Genomic DNA, 17,482 nt, shown 5'->3' with positions numbered 1-17,482 from the left:
TCGGAATACCGCCAATCGATTTTTGGAATTTTAGTTACGGGCTTTGGTGTGTATGGCAGTAGAAGTTTTGTTGTAGGGTGTGATCGTGCACGGGACGAACTTAAGATTCAATGAACCTTTTATAACAATTGACGTCCTTGGAAATTACTTGACTAAGAAAAATGAAAGAATTTCCTCATGTTATGAAGGTTTTCTAGCAATAATGAAGGAACGAATATATACTCCGTTTGCCAAATTTTAAGGTGGCAGTAGTCGGATGCAATTTAAGAACGTAGCGACTTCTCGGCGTCAAAGAACCGCCTTCCAGCCAATGGCAACGGCCGATTCTCATGACCTTGGTAGTGTGAAAAAGAATGGAGTGGTAGATGAAACGGGATAATGGTTTCCCTCTGTGGTCGGGGATAGCTCCTCTGTGCATTGTGGCGCCGCTCCCTGCATTGTCACGCTAGCAGGGTGATGGGAATCGACCGACGCCATTGGCTGGAAGGAGGTATTTTGACGGGGAAAGGAGCGGCGTCCTTGAGTCGTATCCGACTGTAGAGACCCGGCAGCATCCATGGCGGATTAAGGTGGTGTAAGCCGCGCTTTATTTAGGCCTCATTTGTTTATTTTTTAGTAACGCGAGGTCACTGCGCGCCTGCGGTCTACGCGGATATTTCCCGGTAGAGCCAGGGGCTCCGCACCCGCAAAAATCTACAAAAATGAGGAAGCGCATTGTCAACGTAGCAGCGTCGCCACGCTGCTAGCATTATTGACGGCGGGTGTCCACCGGGGCACCAAGGAAGCATGCCAGCGGATTCCTGTACCACTTCCGCGGAGACCTGTTAAGAGTTCCACGAAGGGCCCTTTTGTTTGCTGGCATTATTGCCAGCACCGAAGCATCGCGGGGCTCGTTTCCTGCCTCTGCCACGAGACACTCCCAAGATGATTAAGCAAGTGACTCGCCCGTCGTTCACCTAGAGCTCGTCATCCTTGGAGAAGCGACACGTGGGTGCAGCGACTTTCAGTTCAGCGTATGCTAGCAGAGACGCAAAAATAAACTCAGGAAGGGAACTATTGCTGTGAACAAGCCGACTGTCCTCTTAAGCCTAGCAGCGGCAGAATCGTCCCTCCAGATAAAAAAACAAAGAAAATTTATCCCTTATACGTTTTCTTATAGGCAAAGCGAGACAAAGCGAAAGACCGGTGCCCCATTTATGACCAGTGAACAGACTGAAAAAGACAGCAAGAAAGAGAATTCAGTCCGAAGCGAGGGGTCCGGCTTTGAAGAGCGCCGCCATGTTTGTCGTTCGAAGCAATGCTAGCAACACTGGGCAACGCTCGAAGGTCCTCCAAATCTGGATAGAGTTCCGCGTTGCTCCGTTGACTCGATAGACTATTGACTTGATGGCCATTCAAACCGCCCGTGTTGCAGCGCTCGATCACCTTTGAGTCGATAGGCTATCGGTTCGAGGGCCTTCGAAACGCCCGTGTGACAGGCTGGCTTCCTCCATCGAACATGCGCGGAAAGGAGGCTTCATATAAGGTTAGGAAGACTTCGAAGGAAAGGAAGCCTTCAGAGTTTGGGTCAGAATAAAGATTACACGGAGAGGGATTATAAGGCAGACACCGCCAATGGATCCGAAATGGAACAATTTTTTTCAAAACTCACTTAAGGGCAACAGCCGATTTTACTTTTGTTGTGCATGAGCATCAAACCATGCTTAGCGCAGACGGCAATAATGCACTTGTCAAATTTAGTTCCTCGGAACACGCATACCTGTTAAGGTAATTAAGAATAGTTGCTTTGAAAATAAAGTAGGTTGATAACATCTAGTTCATAAAGCCCCAAAGAACGCTAGCACTCTTGTGTCCGGATGTTCTGTGGGAAGGTTAGGAATAAGGTAAATACATATTTTCACAACCTGTGTGGTCACCTGAGGAGGCAGCTTCTAGAAAAATTACCTAAGACACTTTGGAAATTCTCAAGTGTGCTTGGCGAAAGCCTTGTGGTCAATCCACAGCCGCTTCCCCGAACCGCTTGGCGCGGAATCACTGGGCCGCTTCGGAGCCATGCGTCTCACTCACTCGACTGCAACGAGACGTCTGGCGAAGTAGCGGTGGTGCAGCTGCCACCGTCGGCGGGCGCGGGCTCGTTCTACCCTACTCTGCGACCTCACGGTTAATATGCACAGGTGCGCCCCCCACAGAGGGTGTTGCCCCCACCGGCGCGTCGTTTGCCAAGGAAGGGAGGAGGTCGCCCCTGCGCGGAGGAGAGGCCACAGTTGGCACGATTCCAGCGCACGGACGGACACCGCGAGCATGTGCCATTAAAGGCTTTCGCCTTAATACCAGTCATCCGCATCAAATGTCTTTACCCCAGCGCCTGGCACGAGAGGAAGCCCTAGCCCGACATTATGGCAACAAAACAGGTGTATACTACGTGGATGCCTCCGGCCCCTCACCACGGGGGATGGTACACGGTCGCGGTAGTTCACAACAGCAACACAGTTAACGGCCTCACCTTTAGAGCCGTCAGTGCAACACAAGCAGAAGAGGTCGTGATTGCTCTCGCGGCCTCACATTCCGATTCAAAATACATAATCACCGACTCACCAGGTGCCTGTCGAAACGTCGAACAAGGTGTACTCCATTCCTAGCATATCGAATCTACCAAAATTGGACACGTGATATGGACCCCGCATACCGTTACCTTACAGGGGCCCCTGCTCATCAGGGGTTGGCAGGAAACGCGGCAGCAGACGCAGCCGCCCGCTCTCTCTGACCGGGCAGTTTTCTCCTCCCCATCCGATCATGAACCCGATTTTAATCCGGTCTATACGTTCAAAGATATTACAGCCTACTATCAAGGTAGCCATCGCCTTTACCCTCGATCATGTAAAGGCCTCAAGAAGTCGGATGAGCGGCTCCTTCCCCGCTTTCTCACCAATACACTGCTGTGCCCGGCAGCACTGAAACAGTTTGACCCCTCCTTTAGCTGCAGCTGCCCGCACTGTAGTGCAGTGTCTTCGGACACCTATCACATGGTGTGGGCCTGCCCCTCCTACCCGGCCATTCCCCTCATCCAAACCAGGAAGGACTGGGAGGCGATCCTGCTTGGCTGGCCGCCACGACTACCAGGCCCAACAAGCCTTAGTCCGGCGCGCTTGGGCGGCGGCCACCGCCACTGGGGCCCCATACTAGGAAGCTCTACCTAGTGCTTTTAAGGATCGGTCCGTTACGGGCTCTTCCAAACATACCTCCTGTTCCTACCAAATAAATGCTTTCATTACTACCACCCCCAGCCATTTCAACACGCCGCGGATAATGGATCTCTCGCCGTACTGTGGGTAACGTGTCATTTTGTGAACATGCATTGCCATGCTCATTTGTTTTAGGTGTTCATGTATTGTCTCAGCATGAGACCCTTGAAGAATCATATAAACAAATAAGACATGATCTACGAAGATGTGGGCTGTTTCAGGGACGAATAAGTGCCCCCTTCTCATTTTGATTGAACCTCGTGACAGTTCACGGAGCGGAATATCTCAGGGCAGTGTTGTCGGTAACGAGTTACAAGTAACGACGTTACCGGTAACGCATTACTTTTTACGGTAACTTAGTAACGTAATCGTTACCATTTCGGAACTGTAACGGGTAACGTACTTACGTGAACTTTTTTCAGTAACGTGAGGTGTCACGTTACTAGTTACTTTTGATTTCAATAGTCCCCCTCCACCTCTTTTTCAAAAAAAAAAAAAACGCCGAAAATGATGCTGCAAATAAAAAAGATCTACCGGTGCTCTCGACGACCCTTGTTGGGGCTCGCATGCATGGCAAAAAACACCTGCCCTTCACGACGCACTGAACTAAAAAATAAGCACGAACACGCAGTCACACACATGTCTTCACCCGCAAACCACTCACACACACAACTCTCTAAAAAGTGGACTCATGCCGAGCCACGAATGGACCATTTGCAGAAATCCGGAAGTCAGTTTCTGCGTACGCTTGTTTTCCAACCAATAGGTCTCGTTCCCAGGCGACACTTTCGCATTCTTGGTGGAAGCAGTTCCCTCTTCTGAGCAAACTCAGGAATTTCGCCAGTTTACTTCAAGGTGTCCCCTTAGAGCCTTCGAAAGAGCACAATGGTACAGCACAGAAAAGAGGATTGCAATCAACCGGCCTTTTCTATCTGCAACTGCGGCTTCGTTTCTGGTTATTGAGTTCCTAAGCGAGCGCAGCTGAAATTGAACATCTTGACGTAAACACTCGCATTTTTGCGATAATTATGCAGGTTCAAGTAAAAAAGAAATTGTTTATGTGCGCAAATATATTTTTTCCGGAACTATGACATTTAAGCATTTCTTTATTGCCACACAATTTGCGCGTAATTTCGTAAGCAGAAGCACAACAGAATTACTGTAAATTTGTTGAGTTAAGCTATGTTTTCTTTGTGAAGTTGGAATTATATGAAATATGAGCTGTATAAAATTGATATCTTGAGTTCTTACAGCCAAGACGCACTAATTAAAATTTATGGCCATGGAGTAACGGCAAAGTAACGTGCGATACTTTATTTCGGTAAAGGTAACGGTAACGCGTTACCTCTTTTTGTAGGTAACGTAGGGCGGTAACGCGTTCTTCTCTTTTTTTTGGTGTAACGAGTAACGTATTTAGTTCCTTTTTTTCGGTAACACCTACAACACTGTCTCAGGGCAGCCAGTGATCGAAAATGACTCAGATACATGCACACAATCCTTTAAAACATTAACATCGCCTGCCACCAGACCGTGCTCAGTCTAGCTCACCTCGGACAGCCTTCAGCGCTCACTAATGTTTTCGCCTTCGCAGCACGTAAGCACTCTTAAGTGCCCTCCCTTTTTTTTCTACTACCAGGGTTTCACAACGTGTACTAGATAAGCTTTGCTAAGTAGCAACAGCATTTGCGGCGGCGCCGACGCATGCTGTTGGACAGCACCCACTTCCGGGTTGGGAGCTGCTTCCGTCCGCCATGTTCTTCCTGAAGCGCTCCGGCTCAGTCTCTTTAAACGTTTCGTGCATACATGAGCTCTCACATTTTAAGCTTTTTATGCTGGAAATAGTTGTCTGGCGAAACCGTGGTTGCTGTAATCGACTTATGTGTCAAGTGCGTCTTTAGGGTCCACCGGTTTGGAAATACCGGCCCGGATTTCCTCTCAGCAAGTGACGAAGCGCTCAGGCATTTGGCCTATTTCACGCCGAGGGTAGGGGAGGGGTGGTGTGTGCCAGCGAGTGGTTGTGTAAGCAAAGAAACGATGTGGAATATGTACTCTCGTGCATTATCCGCCTCTCTGGTGAGGACACAAGCTCTTCACCTTCTAGCCCCGCCGCGGTAGCTCAGTGGTTACGGCGCTCGGCTGCTGATCCGAAATACGTGGGTTTGATCCCGGCCGTAGAGGTCGAATTTCGATGGAGGTGAATGTCAGTGGACATCAAAGAACACCAGATTGTTGAAATTTCCGTAGCCCTTCACTATGGCGTCCCCCATTGCCTGAGTTGCTTTGGGGCGTTAAACCTCAACAAACCAATAAACCAATTTTCACCTTCCAGGCAAGCAGTATCCATCCGGTGGAAGGGCTTGTTTGTGAAGAGATCGAGAAAGCCTGCCCGCGCCGGTGCCTACCCACAGACCTCCTCTGGCATCGGCCGCGAGCGGGAATGTTCGAAACAAAGTTTATCGACGACTTACCGAGGTGTTAATTGCATGCCGCGTTATTGCACCTGTGTTGTTTTGTTGTCTCCCCTCATCGAGATCTGCGGTCACCGCCTGTCCTAAGCGTACAGTTTTCTTACCGCTCCCATGCCTTGCTGCCAATAGTAAAGGGCTGTTGTTCCCTTTCGAAACTGTTCATCATATCTGCCTCGAATGCCATGCATAGGCTTGATGCGAACCTGTTGAGTAGAATGCCACAAGCTGGGAAAAAAGAACCTTCGCAAATATCTTGAAGTCAATATTACATAAGAAATTTGAGAATGTACCCTTCTACCGCCGTCAACCAGTTTATACCCGCGCTTTTCAAAATTGATAAGCGAGTGCGGTGTATAAAGTGTAGACGAAAAGCCAACGTCAGTAGCTGCACTGACAGCTTAAAGGGATGCTGAACCAAACTTTTGGAGCTGCCCTTTTACATGTAAACAAGAGCTTGACTGCTAAAATTGATAAATGCGACAAGCATTTTAGCGAAAACGGCGGATAACACGTTTTTTTGACGATTTGTTGCCCTATCGCTGCACCTGGCGGCCGCCTGTGGAAGCTGCGACTAGACGTCATTACACCCGCGCGCCCACCGTTCCCGCAAAAGCACGACTGCCATCGTTACTCGCGGCTTTTCAATGTCTGTCGTCTGCTCACGGCGTACACAGATATGTCAATATGTGAATCGATGCTGTCTACATGCCATAACAGTATGCACGCTTACGTCCAATAAATGCAGCTTTTTTTTCCGGACCTTACGCCATTTCTAACATTCTTACTTTAAAACAGAATCCCAACGACGTTCAGACTAGTGGCGCCATCTGGTGGTTACAAGGGGAACAATTGTTGTCAACAAACCGACGCCCCTCTTAGCCTAAAAGGGGCAGAATCGTCACTCCAAATAAAAAAATTACCGACGATTACGTTACTTCCTAATGCGAAATTTGAGCGCAGCAAATAAGCTGTTTCACCTTTTCGATAGATTGAGGCAAAGAAATCGAGCAACACATGTATGCGCTATCACAGAATTTTTTTTTTATTTTTCACACGTATTCCTTTAACAACCAGGTCTAGCCGTGGGAAGGTGGTCACGTATTCGTCGACGTGCCGGGGCCTACGTGAAATAACCGGCGCGTCGGCAACTGAAGAGCACCCTATCCGCCACACAAGAACAGGGGGGGGGGGGGACCCTTTCCTCCTCTTTCTGCATGGCGGCGACGGTGTTCTATGCAGTCACGTTATCTTGACTCTCTAGCGGCGTCAGCGGCATCCAGCGGTATCAGTCGGTCGCTGCTATCTTTCTGCATGGCGGCGACGGTGTTATCTTGACGTTACCTTGACTCTCTAGCGGCGTCAGCGGCATCCAGCGGTATCAGTCGGTCGCTGCTAGCGCTGGGGGGACGAAAGGGGGGCGGAGCTGGTTACGAGGCCGACGCCGACGCGAAACCCAGGAACGGACGCCAAAGAGCTGCGCTCTAAAATAAAGCAAATTTATTACTCGTACGTTTTCTTACGGGCGACAGGAGACAAAGCGAAAGACAAGTGGCCCATTTACGGCCAGTGAGCGCGCTGAAGAAGGCAGTAACAACGACGAAACCAGTCCGAAGCGAGACTTGATGCATCGAAGGGCGCCGCCATATTTGTCGCCGCGGGAGGGTTCCATGACGTCACGCTCTTCACCTCGGACCGGCCGGAAGGGCTTGGCACGCACTCATGAAACATCGAAAATAAAACCATCCGCTGAAAAATATGCGCATAGACTACTAGATTTTGTTGTAATCACTTTCCGAGAATCTATTTCCAGCGTTTTTGTTGAGTTTTAAGATTTTGCTTCAGTATTCCTTTAAACCTTCGTACAGTAAATCCGGTTAGAAACCGGAACAGCGCCTGCGAACAAAACAAAATGTTATACCTGTGAACTCTCTGTTCCAATATACAACTAGCATTATTCATGTTTCGTGGTAAAGGGTCTACCGAAGTTCTTGTGGATAAATCCGTTGAAAAGGAATGCCTCGCTCCAAAGTAGAAAAAAACGACATTCGGGTGTTCGGGTTTTATTCCAGCCTGACTGGACGTGCCACGCAAAGCGGCAACACTCCTTAGCCACTGGGTCACCTGAGACCATGCGGGCAGGAGATTTTTGAGCCTGCAGAGTAGAAATGGCCACTTTCGCCTTGCGTACGATAGCGGGTACTAGATTGAAGTTTGCTGACCTCACAGGAGCCCCTCGCGCGCTGTTCGTTTCATCTTGCGCAGCTCCTCGCACTATGCCATGCTTATCGCGGTGTTGATAATCTTTTACAAGTTAATTCAGCATTTCGAATGTTTGCGAAGACCGCAGAAGATCTGGCAAGCGATATAGCGCTTCAAGCAGCGAAAGAGCTCTCAAGGATTGTCTGGTAAAGGTTGAACGCGCTGCCAAGAAAAAAATGGCTGAGGCTTAGCTAAGGTTAAGCCTAGTCAGATGCGAAGCATATTGATGGCTAGGCTTGATAAAGTTCCTCGCTTTGTTCTTCAGTTGTTGTAGAACGTTGTCGCCGAGCCGCATATTCAGCACGCCGCTTAGCCAGACGTTCATCCCGCTCTTCATCGGTCTCTGTGGCACGCTGAAGCTTTCGCTTCTCGTTCAAATCAGCCCTGCTTCTAGGCGGCATCCCAACACCTGGCCGCCTCGTAAGTGCCCGGAGAGCGAGGCAAGCTCAGCTTTATACCGCTGCTGTAGCGTCACGTGGTCAGCTGCAGCGCCTCTTATGTGGAGCCTCCACCGCCACGGCCGACCGCGCGAGCCGGCAGCCCATCTCTCCTCTGCTGTGACGTCATGTTGTCACGTGGTCAGCCGCCGCGCCTCTGATGTAGAGCCTCCACCGCCGCGGCCGACCGCGCGAGCCGGCAGCCCATCTCTCCTCTGCTGTGAAGTCATGTTGTCACGTGGTGTCACGTGGTCACGCTAAAGGTCAATGGTAGCTCCACCGCCGCGCTCGACGGGCTGTAGTGTAGCTCTAGTAATATGCTTCGCATAAAAAAATGGCTGTGACTTAACTCGGCTGAGCCGGGTTATGCGGAGCGAAAGGCAACCGAACCAGTGGCCGATGTCGACGCGGAGACGTTTCCAGCATCGGTTGCATCATCTCGGCGAGCACGCTTTCGCGACTTTTCTCTAGCTTCGTGACGCTCTCTGTCGTACGGATCGCTAGAAGCAGCCCGGCGCCTCCAATGCTCTTTCGAAGAACTCGTCCCGGTGACCGGTTCTGTCTCGGTGTCTAGGCGGCGAGGCATGGCGTTTATTCAGCAAGAGCGAATCACGTGTTTAGTCACGTGACGCAACTGGTGAGAGCGAGTGGTCTTAGCGTCGGTCGGCGCAGCGGCGGAACAAGCGGTAACACGTGCGACAAGTCACGTGGTATGACGTCACAGCTACACTTCCGCCGAGCCTCCAGATCCAAGCCTCATTTAACCTTCAGCTCTGCATGCGAGAAGTGGGGCTTTTCGCTCCAAAAATAAGAGCGGAGGGGCGCAGAACTCTGTTTGAAGTTGAAGAAATTGCTGCGACCCGTATGACCTGTGCCGCTCACGCTCTGTGTGAGGGGGGAGGACGAGGAAGAAGGAAAAACTACATTTACCGCAAAAAAATTACCTCAGGAAACGACTGTACATTTTTTTTTGCAGTTGCGTCAACATGACGGCCCATACAGTGCTTGTGTCCTGGTGAGTCGAAGGTCTCAACGCTGTTTGCTGCGCATGTGGGCGCCACCTTCTTTTTTTGTGCGCTTAACCGACAGTAGACTGCTCGTGCACTCCACACAACGGGCGATGAAAGAACACGCGAATGCTGTGCAGCTAAGAAAAGATAAATGGTTGGATGGTTGGTTGGTTTATGGGGTTTAACGTCCCAAAGCGACTAAGGCTATGAGAGACGCCGTAGTAGAGGGCTCCGGAAATTTCGACCACCTGGGGTTCTTTAACGTGCACTGACATCGCACAGTACACGGGCCTCGAATTTCTCCTCCAAAGAAATTCAGCCGCCGCGGTCGGGATCGAACCCGCGTCTTTCGGGCCAGCAGCCGAGCACCATAGCCACTGAGCCACCGCGGCGGCAAGAAAAGATAAATAAAGAAATACCTAAGTGTACGTAAGTCACTCAACCTAAATCGAAAGCATGTGGCTCTTTCTCAACATTTGGAAATCAAATCGAAGAAGCAACTCGCACACCGACTTTAAGGCGCTCGCCGACACCTGCCATTAGGATAGACAAGTCCCTGAACGTTGTTAATGCATGGATGACCATTCATGTTTGTGTTATAAATGCGCAGTATGTTGCTATGTTTCCACGTGCTTACTGTCGCGTTGTGGAATCACGCCCTGGAAGAATACACAGAAGTATTTGCCCGCTACTCTGTTTTATTGCCAAAGCTTTGTTTCACGAGGCCTAACCGGGGTTTTAGGATGTGCATGGCTTGACCTTGAGTGCCATCCTCGCGCGGACGGTCGGTGCAATACCACGTAGATTACTTTACATCCAATATAGGTGGTATTGGTCGGTGCAGCTGATTGCAGATTGGATTGGTCATGCAGCTGTTGCGAGAGGGGGAGCGCGCTCTCCTCCGCGCGTGGAGGGGGCAGTGGCGGCGGCTACGTAGAGGAGCGTATCGGTAGAAATGCGGGAGCTGCGCGACATCGGGTTTCATCGCGCCAAAGTTCGCCGGGCGCACTAACAACGCCTGAGACTAACGAAGTGAGCGGTCGGGTTTCACCTTCTCACATGTCGCCGCGATGTTATCGGCGCCGAGAATATTGGCTCGCTGCCAAGGTCTCGGCGGAAACGGCGGCGCGAAACTGAGCCCCTTCCCCCCCGCCCCCCCCCCCCCCCCCCCCCGATGCGATGTTAGTATAACATAGTATACCCTCTGACGCGAAGGCGAAACTTGTGTATGCCTGGTGGTGTTACCATATTGCTACATTGCGCTCAACACGTTCAATGATGAAGCAATATTTGTCGTCAGTACTGGTTTACCTCTAGGGCAAGACAGCGTATACCATCCACGACTGTGATCGGGGACTTCAACAAGAACGTCCAGAAAGAGCATCAATTCATACGCGCCATGAAGGAAGACCTGGACCTAAACCAGACGTCGTCACCAAATGTGCCTACCAACCAATAGAGCACATGCCTCTCATCGCCTCTCATCGTGTTAAGGAAATGTGCACAATTGCTAACTATTATGCACCCCACAAGACTGTCTTGACTAGCATTGCCCCTGTAAATGGATAGAGCAATAAAGGCTGATCGTTGCCTTACGCATGGCCTAATGTGCGTATTTTCTAGAGCGTAACCAAAGTGAAACTTACAGGAAAACCAACTGCAAACCCGCAGGTAAACCAAGTCAGGCCATGCTTTCGCACGCCTAACTCGGTTTAAACATAGTTAAAACCATGCTAATTTTTACCTCCGCCTTTTCAATGGAGCTTCCTTCAATATAATTAAGGCATCATAATGTGCATATCCCTGCATGCTGTTTAATATACGTTGTGACTTAATTTACGTTCTCACTTTTTCGAGTCGAACATGTACAGTTAGTTCGCCAGCAGGCCCTCATGCCAGTGGTGCAAAACTTCGACACATTTTGCGAAACCTCATTGCAGGGAATTCGAAAACAAAATTGTCGGACAGTTCAGGGAGCCGTGGTGTAAATTTTATTGATAAAATATAAAACTGTATGCGATCTAAGTGACATCACTTTCCCGATGGCTCTCTGGTTTACTTATACCCTGCCTCATCGTAGTAGTGTGATCCATAGCACATCAAGCATGACCTATCTCTCACTGACGCCAAATTTATACTAGCCGAATTTGTTTTTCACCAGAGGTTATTATAGAACCTGCATATGTATTAGCAAAAGAGAATACTTAACAATTGCTTTTCAAAGACACTTTGGCAGGCCAATACATGACATAGTTGCCGCCAAAAGAAGACATGGATGTTCTGACGCAAACGGTTTCAGATTTAATGGTACTGTAATGTAAACCACCGAGTATTTTTAGCCTTCCACTTGAACACACAGATCCCGGAACATCCATCGTATAGCACTGTCGGAGCGGTGATCTTCAGCACACATGTTAGTAAGACGCCAAAGCAAATACGGCACTGTCGTTGTGCAAGACATTGTAAATTTAAAAATCGTGTAACAAATGTTTCTATACAAAATCTTTGAATAACTTTTTAGAGTAAAATAAACAAAAATTGTGGTACAGATAGTGACTCTTTAGTTTTCTTGCCTGGAAGAAAATATACGTGACTACATCACTAAAGATACAGCTCGCCAGGTTTCTTCTACCCACACGAGGGCACTTGAGGTCACAGCCATGTACCCTAATTTTCGCTATAACGTCCACTGGACCTTTAGGTTTTGGACCTTTCGCGTATACGCCTTTGACATAAAACCTTGACCATAAATAAATTTGACTTAAAGGTCTTCACTTTAAAAGCTTTAACCCAAAGACATTTGACCTAAGTGCCTTTACCGTAAAGGCCCTTGAAACATGAGCACTGGTTACTCGCTAGCCCTAATTATTTAACAGGTATAGATAACTAGCAGTCTACGGTGAGATACAATTGCCTTCGCATTCACAGCATGTAAATATTAAGTGCCCTCCGTAACTGTTTGGCTACCAACGTAGAGGGCAGCGTAGAGGGCAATGCCTTGTGGTACTCGTGGAGCAGACGGGAACGAAGGTCTTAGGCGCGCGGTCGCCATCTTGTTCGACAACACAGTAAAGTAAAGAAGAAACTCCACTTGGTGAAGCCCGTACTGGGTGAACGGAAAACTTGCAGTCACCAGGAACGTTTCACAGAAGTCATTTTATGTCGTCTTCGTATTTGACATACACTCGTCACACGCAACTTCCTACTAACAAAAGAAGGCAAACCTATCTAAGAAATGCGGATATGGAATTACTGTAAACCACATCTTATTCTCATGCGCAGAACTTGAATCACTCAGGAGAAAATAATTTACCTTATGCTATATTCGTCTTCATCCAGCATTTAATTTAAGTCAAGATGCCCTTACTTAGTTTTTAGTTTTTATGCGAAGCATACTACTTTAGCTACCACTTCAGCCCTTCACCGTGGTTATGCGCCTCCAAATCACGTGATACATGACGTCACACCACGTGACACGATGACGTCACGACAGTAGAGAAACGGGGGCCCACCTCGCGCCGTCGCTGTGGTTGTGCGCCTCCAAATCACGTGATACATGACGTAACACCACGTAACACGATGACGTCACGACAGTGGAGAAACGGGGGCCCACCTCGCGCCGTCGCTGTGGTTGTGCGCCTCCAAATTACGCGACACGATGATGCTTCGCATTCTCCAGGCTTAACCAAGTTAAGCCTCAGCCATTTTTTAAAGGAAGCAGGTCTCCTTGAAAAGATCTGAATTGCGACCCTGTGCCTTGCTACATATCGTAATACACCGTAACCACCTATTCGTTCCTGTGAAGAAGGGTGAGTTTTTTTTTTTATTTGATTGGTTGGTAGCCCCGAGATTCTTGCCCAGGCGAGTATGGTCGCTGAGGTTACCTGACCCTCTTCAAAGCTTCCACTAATCGCCATTTTTAAATTTCATTTCCTTTCTCATTACTAACAAGTACTAACAAGATTTAGGCCCACCACCGATCAATTTTTCACATTTTTATAAAATTCTGAAGGAAACCTTTCCTATGCCTTTTGTTTGGCGCATGATGGCCTTAGCTGCCTGTGCGCCAATAAACCCAACACAACTCAACAGTCTCCTGTTTTGCTTCAGTGCTTCTGTGCCCATTGCTCTCTGCAATAGGTTGAAGAACAGGGCACACAGAGTAAGCAAACACATTGATGGTTTGTGCCCGCACAATTTCTGCTGCACTACGTCACGTTCAAATTCGTTAAAATATGATTTATTTTGTCCGTCGAAGTTTTCCTACGACGTCGGTTTACCAGCGCTCTCTTTCTTTCTGCGAAGAGAACGCGTCATATTTGTGGTAGTCTATCTATAGGACAAACGCCACATGGAAGTTGTCTCAGATTCCGGACTTAATGGATTTCTGGGAAGTGCTCTCATGTCACGTAGCCCGCTCATGTCGGCAGCGGCGCACGACCAACTTTTATTAAAGAAAGAGTTCGACCTCCTTCTTTGGAGAAACGCGATACGATCTTGTTCCTAAGATGTGTTCTCATCAATGTTATGGACCGGTTTGGAAGAGTCGAATAAGTCATGGTTAGTAGTGGAAGCAAACCTGGAAGCCTTCCTCTCAAATTTCCCTCATTTCTGTGGCGTCTTATGAAAGCGCAGAGGTCTTCCATGTGTAGGAGAATATATTTCGTCCCACGCTGAAAATTGACACCGATGTTCTCGCTGGAAAATTCCAAAAGGTACTCGAGCCTGAAAACACAGCAATATCATGTCACACTGAGTTCCGCTTCTAAACGCGAATTGAAGCGTCCACAAAAGCAACACGAGAGCAAAGTCACGTGCGCTACAGTGTGCTGCCCTGAAAACGAGGGAGCTAGTGCTTGTGGCGGAATCGAATTTCGTATCATTACCATGTTTCCTGATACAATAGTAAGCGCTCCAATTAGAAAATTTTTCCCAGTGAGTCTGCATACCGTTATCATTCTCCTGGCTTAGTCATTATATTAGTATGCGGGTGTTATGCGTTGGAGCCCTCATAGTATTTTATGAGAACTAAAGGTACAATAAAGTAGCACTGTCACTCTGGTCATTTTCGGGACAGTCATTTGGCAGTACGTTTCCAATATTGGGAACGGCTGCTTGGGAAAGCCCTGTCTTGTTTGATTGCTGGTAAATGATGATGTCGAAAGTCAGGAGATGCGACAGTGGAACATCCTTGGATGTAGTGCGACTATGGCTGTCGTTTTCTAACACTTTCGAAGAACCAAAAGTCCTACGCATTAATTTTTTATAACTCGATAACAGTCTTCAAAAACAGTTCTTGCTGATTTTGACAACATACGACGATTTAAACACTGAGCTATTGAAGACCTTTCTTTCTGAGCTCGAGAATTTTTCAAACGAACGAAGTGAGTGGTCAAAAGCTACTAACCTAATATTTATGGTTACCTCACGCGGCGACGGTGAACTATGTGCACTCCCTCCCGTCTCCCACGGTAATCATTATGCGATTTTTTTTTTGTACCGAAGCACATTGAAGGTTATCAAATGTCCGCCCTTATAAATAACGGCAAAACCTGTTTCTATTCAGAATCCGATTTCTAAAACACGTTATACTGTATATTGTTTCAAGAAGATTCTGCTGATCATTCTAACGACACTGGCAAAATGAGAGGACGCGACGTGTGCTCGTCCTATGATCTGTGTCCGTGATTTTCGCTCCTGTTTTTTCATAAATATATACCAACAACTACGGTCTGATATTTCTTGCAGAAGCATGTTTTTCCCCCATTGCCACCAGTTAGTGGCAATCCATAATGCAGAAAATATTCGCCGCAAAAATAAAACGCACACAGAAGACCAGGAAGAAACAACACATTACCATCCTGCCTTCTTTGTTCCTTGTTGTCTGTGTGCGTTTTAGTCGTGATGCGAATGTTATCTGCTTTACTGATGTTTCTTCTTTGCGAGTTAAACTCGTTATGAAGCGAATAGCGGCTGAATTTTGAGTTTGTTATTAATAATATTGTATCCTGCTTCCTTCAAGTTGCAGAAGATAGTGGAGATCACTTGCGCTATAAAAGGAAATTTCATTTCTGCCTCAGCGGGAAATAAAACGCTTTTGTACATATCGGTACGATTTTTCGACTTGGCTGCTTTTGATGGGAGCTAAAAGCATATCATGCTTAAAAATGCAACCTCTTATTTCAGCGCACTGTCCTTCCCCTGTGCCCCTTTCGAGTGATATCTGTAAAACTTACCAACTTCCTGGTGTGCGGAATATGCGCAGTACCATTTCCCCTCCTAGGCGCTGACAATTAAAACACACATTATTTAATAGGAGGGTCTAGGTTTTTTTTTTATTCGAGCTGTTTGCCATCAGGCATAATGAAAAAGAAAAGAAAGTTATAGAAAGGAGTGCAAACAAGCCTCGCTTAAAAAGCGGCAAAAGTTCGCGATATAGCGATTATCTTGAGTCCACTTGGTATAGTCGTCTGCAACGTCCCATCGCAGGCCAACCTTTCTTAAGAAACGTCGTCTCACGGAAGCTGTAGCCGGGCAAGTCCACAGCAAGTGTTTTTCATCACACTGGTCGGGCGCAGCACCACAATGGGGACACCTGTCTGTCACTTCGTAACGTTTGTCACGCCACCGATGACGCACAGAAGGAGTCAGAGCTGCTCCTGCCCGAATCCGGCGCACAGATACCTCCTCCTCCCGAGTGAGACTCCGGGGGAGAGGGATACGAACACGGAGGAATTAGAGCGCGTGTTCGCTGACGCAAAGACTGTTTCTCGGAAACATGGGACAGGAACGGATCTGAGGGAAGAGGGGAAGGTGGCGGGATATCGGATGTGTCAAGGTGTGTCATTGCATCCACTTGGATATTATGCGGATCCTGGGCATGCCCGCGAATCCAATGTACACGGACAGGACAGGGGTATTTTGTGCAAAGTTGGTGAATGGATTGTGTAACTTGGAATGTGCGCCGGACAGCCTTAAGCTGCTTAAGCGCGGCAAGGGAGTCGGTGTAAATGTGTACAATATGGAAAGTAGGTACGAGTGGAAGGGAAGCAATGGCATTGTGTATCGCCTGAAGCTCCAAGGCCAGGGGGGAGCAAGTATCCGTGCTATACGTAGCGCGGGAGTTGAGATGAGGATATGAGGGACTGTAAACTGCAGCAACTCCCTGCACTGCTGTGTGTGATGCATCGGTGTATATTATGCACCCTGAAGGAAGATGGGCGGCTGATATCGGCGTCGAAGCAGAGGGGCGATTGTCTGTGAGCTGACAGTATGACCATAGAGGAAGAGTCTGTAAACGATGTTGTCTAGGTTTTCCTGTGCGACATTCACTCTTCCATATATCTAGTGAAGAGCTAGTGAACTCCTGTACAACCTGGCCGAGAAGGTCATGTGAGCAGGCTTTGCTATCTTTCTTCGCATTCAGTGAAAGGCAAACACATCAAAGCTAGAAATTTTTCTGCATTCATGGTGTGCCCGTGGCGCCCATCTCAAAACAACTGTGGTTATTAAAGGGAAAGCAAGGATACTTTTTGCCTCCTAGAATCACCATGAACAATCGAATTCCAGTTTGTTTTCCAGCATCATTGTCGCTAAGGAGAGCTGTCAGCCTAAAGAGCTTGTCTTTTCCTCCGGACTTACAGAAGTTGAATGAAAGTGTTACATGGTCCGGCTTTTTCCCCGAGAAAGAACATCGTCTGTTGCGAAGATGGTCCCTTGTCACACTAAGTACGGAAGCTCCGAAGGACGCGGCCCGTACCGACGCGGTGCGCCCTTCCTGACGCTGCAAATATTTGCCTCGCTACTTTGTTGTCAGCAAACACGAGCGAACAGGTAGGGGCTAACGTCCCCGTGCATCCAAGAGTATTTGTCCACCGCCTGCCTTTCACCTTCGTCCCTACCTCACTCGACGCAGTTCTAGCAAAAACTGAAAAGGGTAAGGACTGTCACTCTCGCTACTGAAAGATGCAGCTCGGGTAATAAAAGGGGATCAGGGAACGCCAATATTTGTCGAAGATCGCCCAACTACACGTAGGTAATCCGGGGAGAAAAAATGCCGGGAACAC

Source organism: Amblyomma mixtum, chromosome 9 (genome assembly GCF_055824585.1).
Source record: "Amblyomma mixtum isolate Tamu chromosome 9, ASM5582458v1, whole genome shotgun sequence".
NCBI lineage: Eukaryota > Metazoa > Arthropoda > Arachnida > Ixodida > Ixodidae > Amblyomma > Amblyomma mixtum.
The sequence above is the reverse complement of the archived record's forward strand: the minus strand, read 5'-3'. Positions refer to the sequence as shown.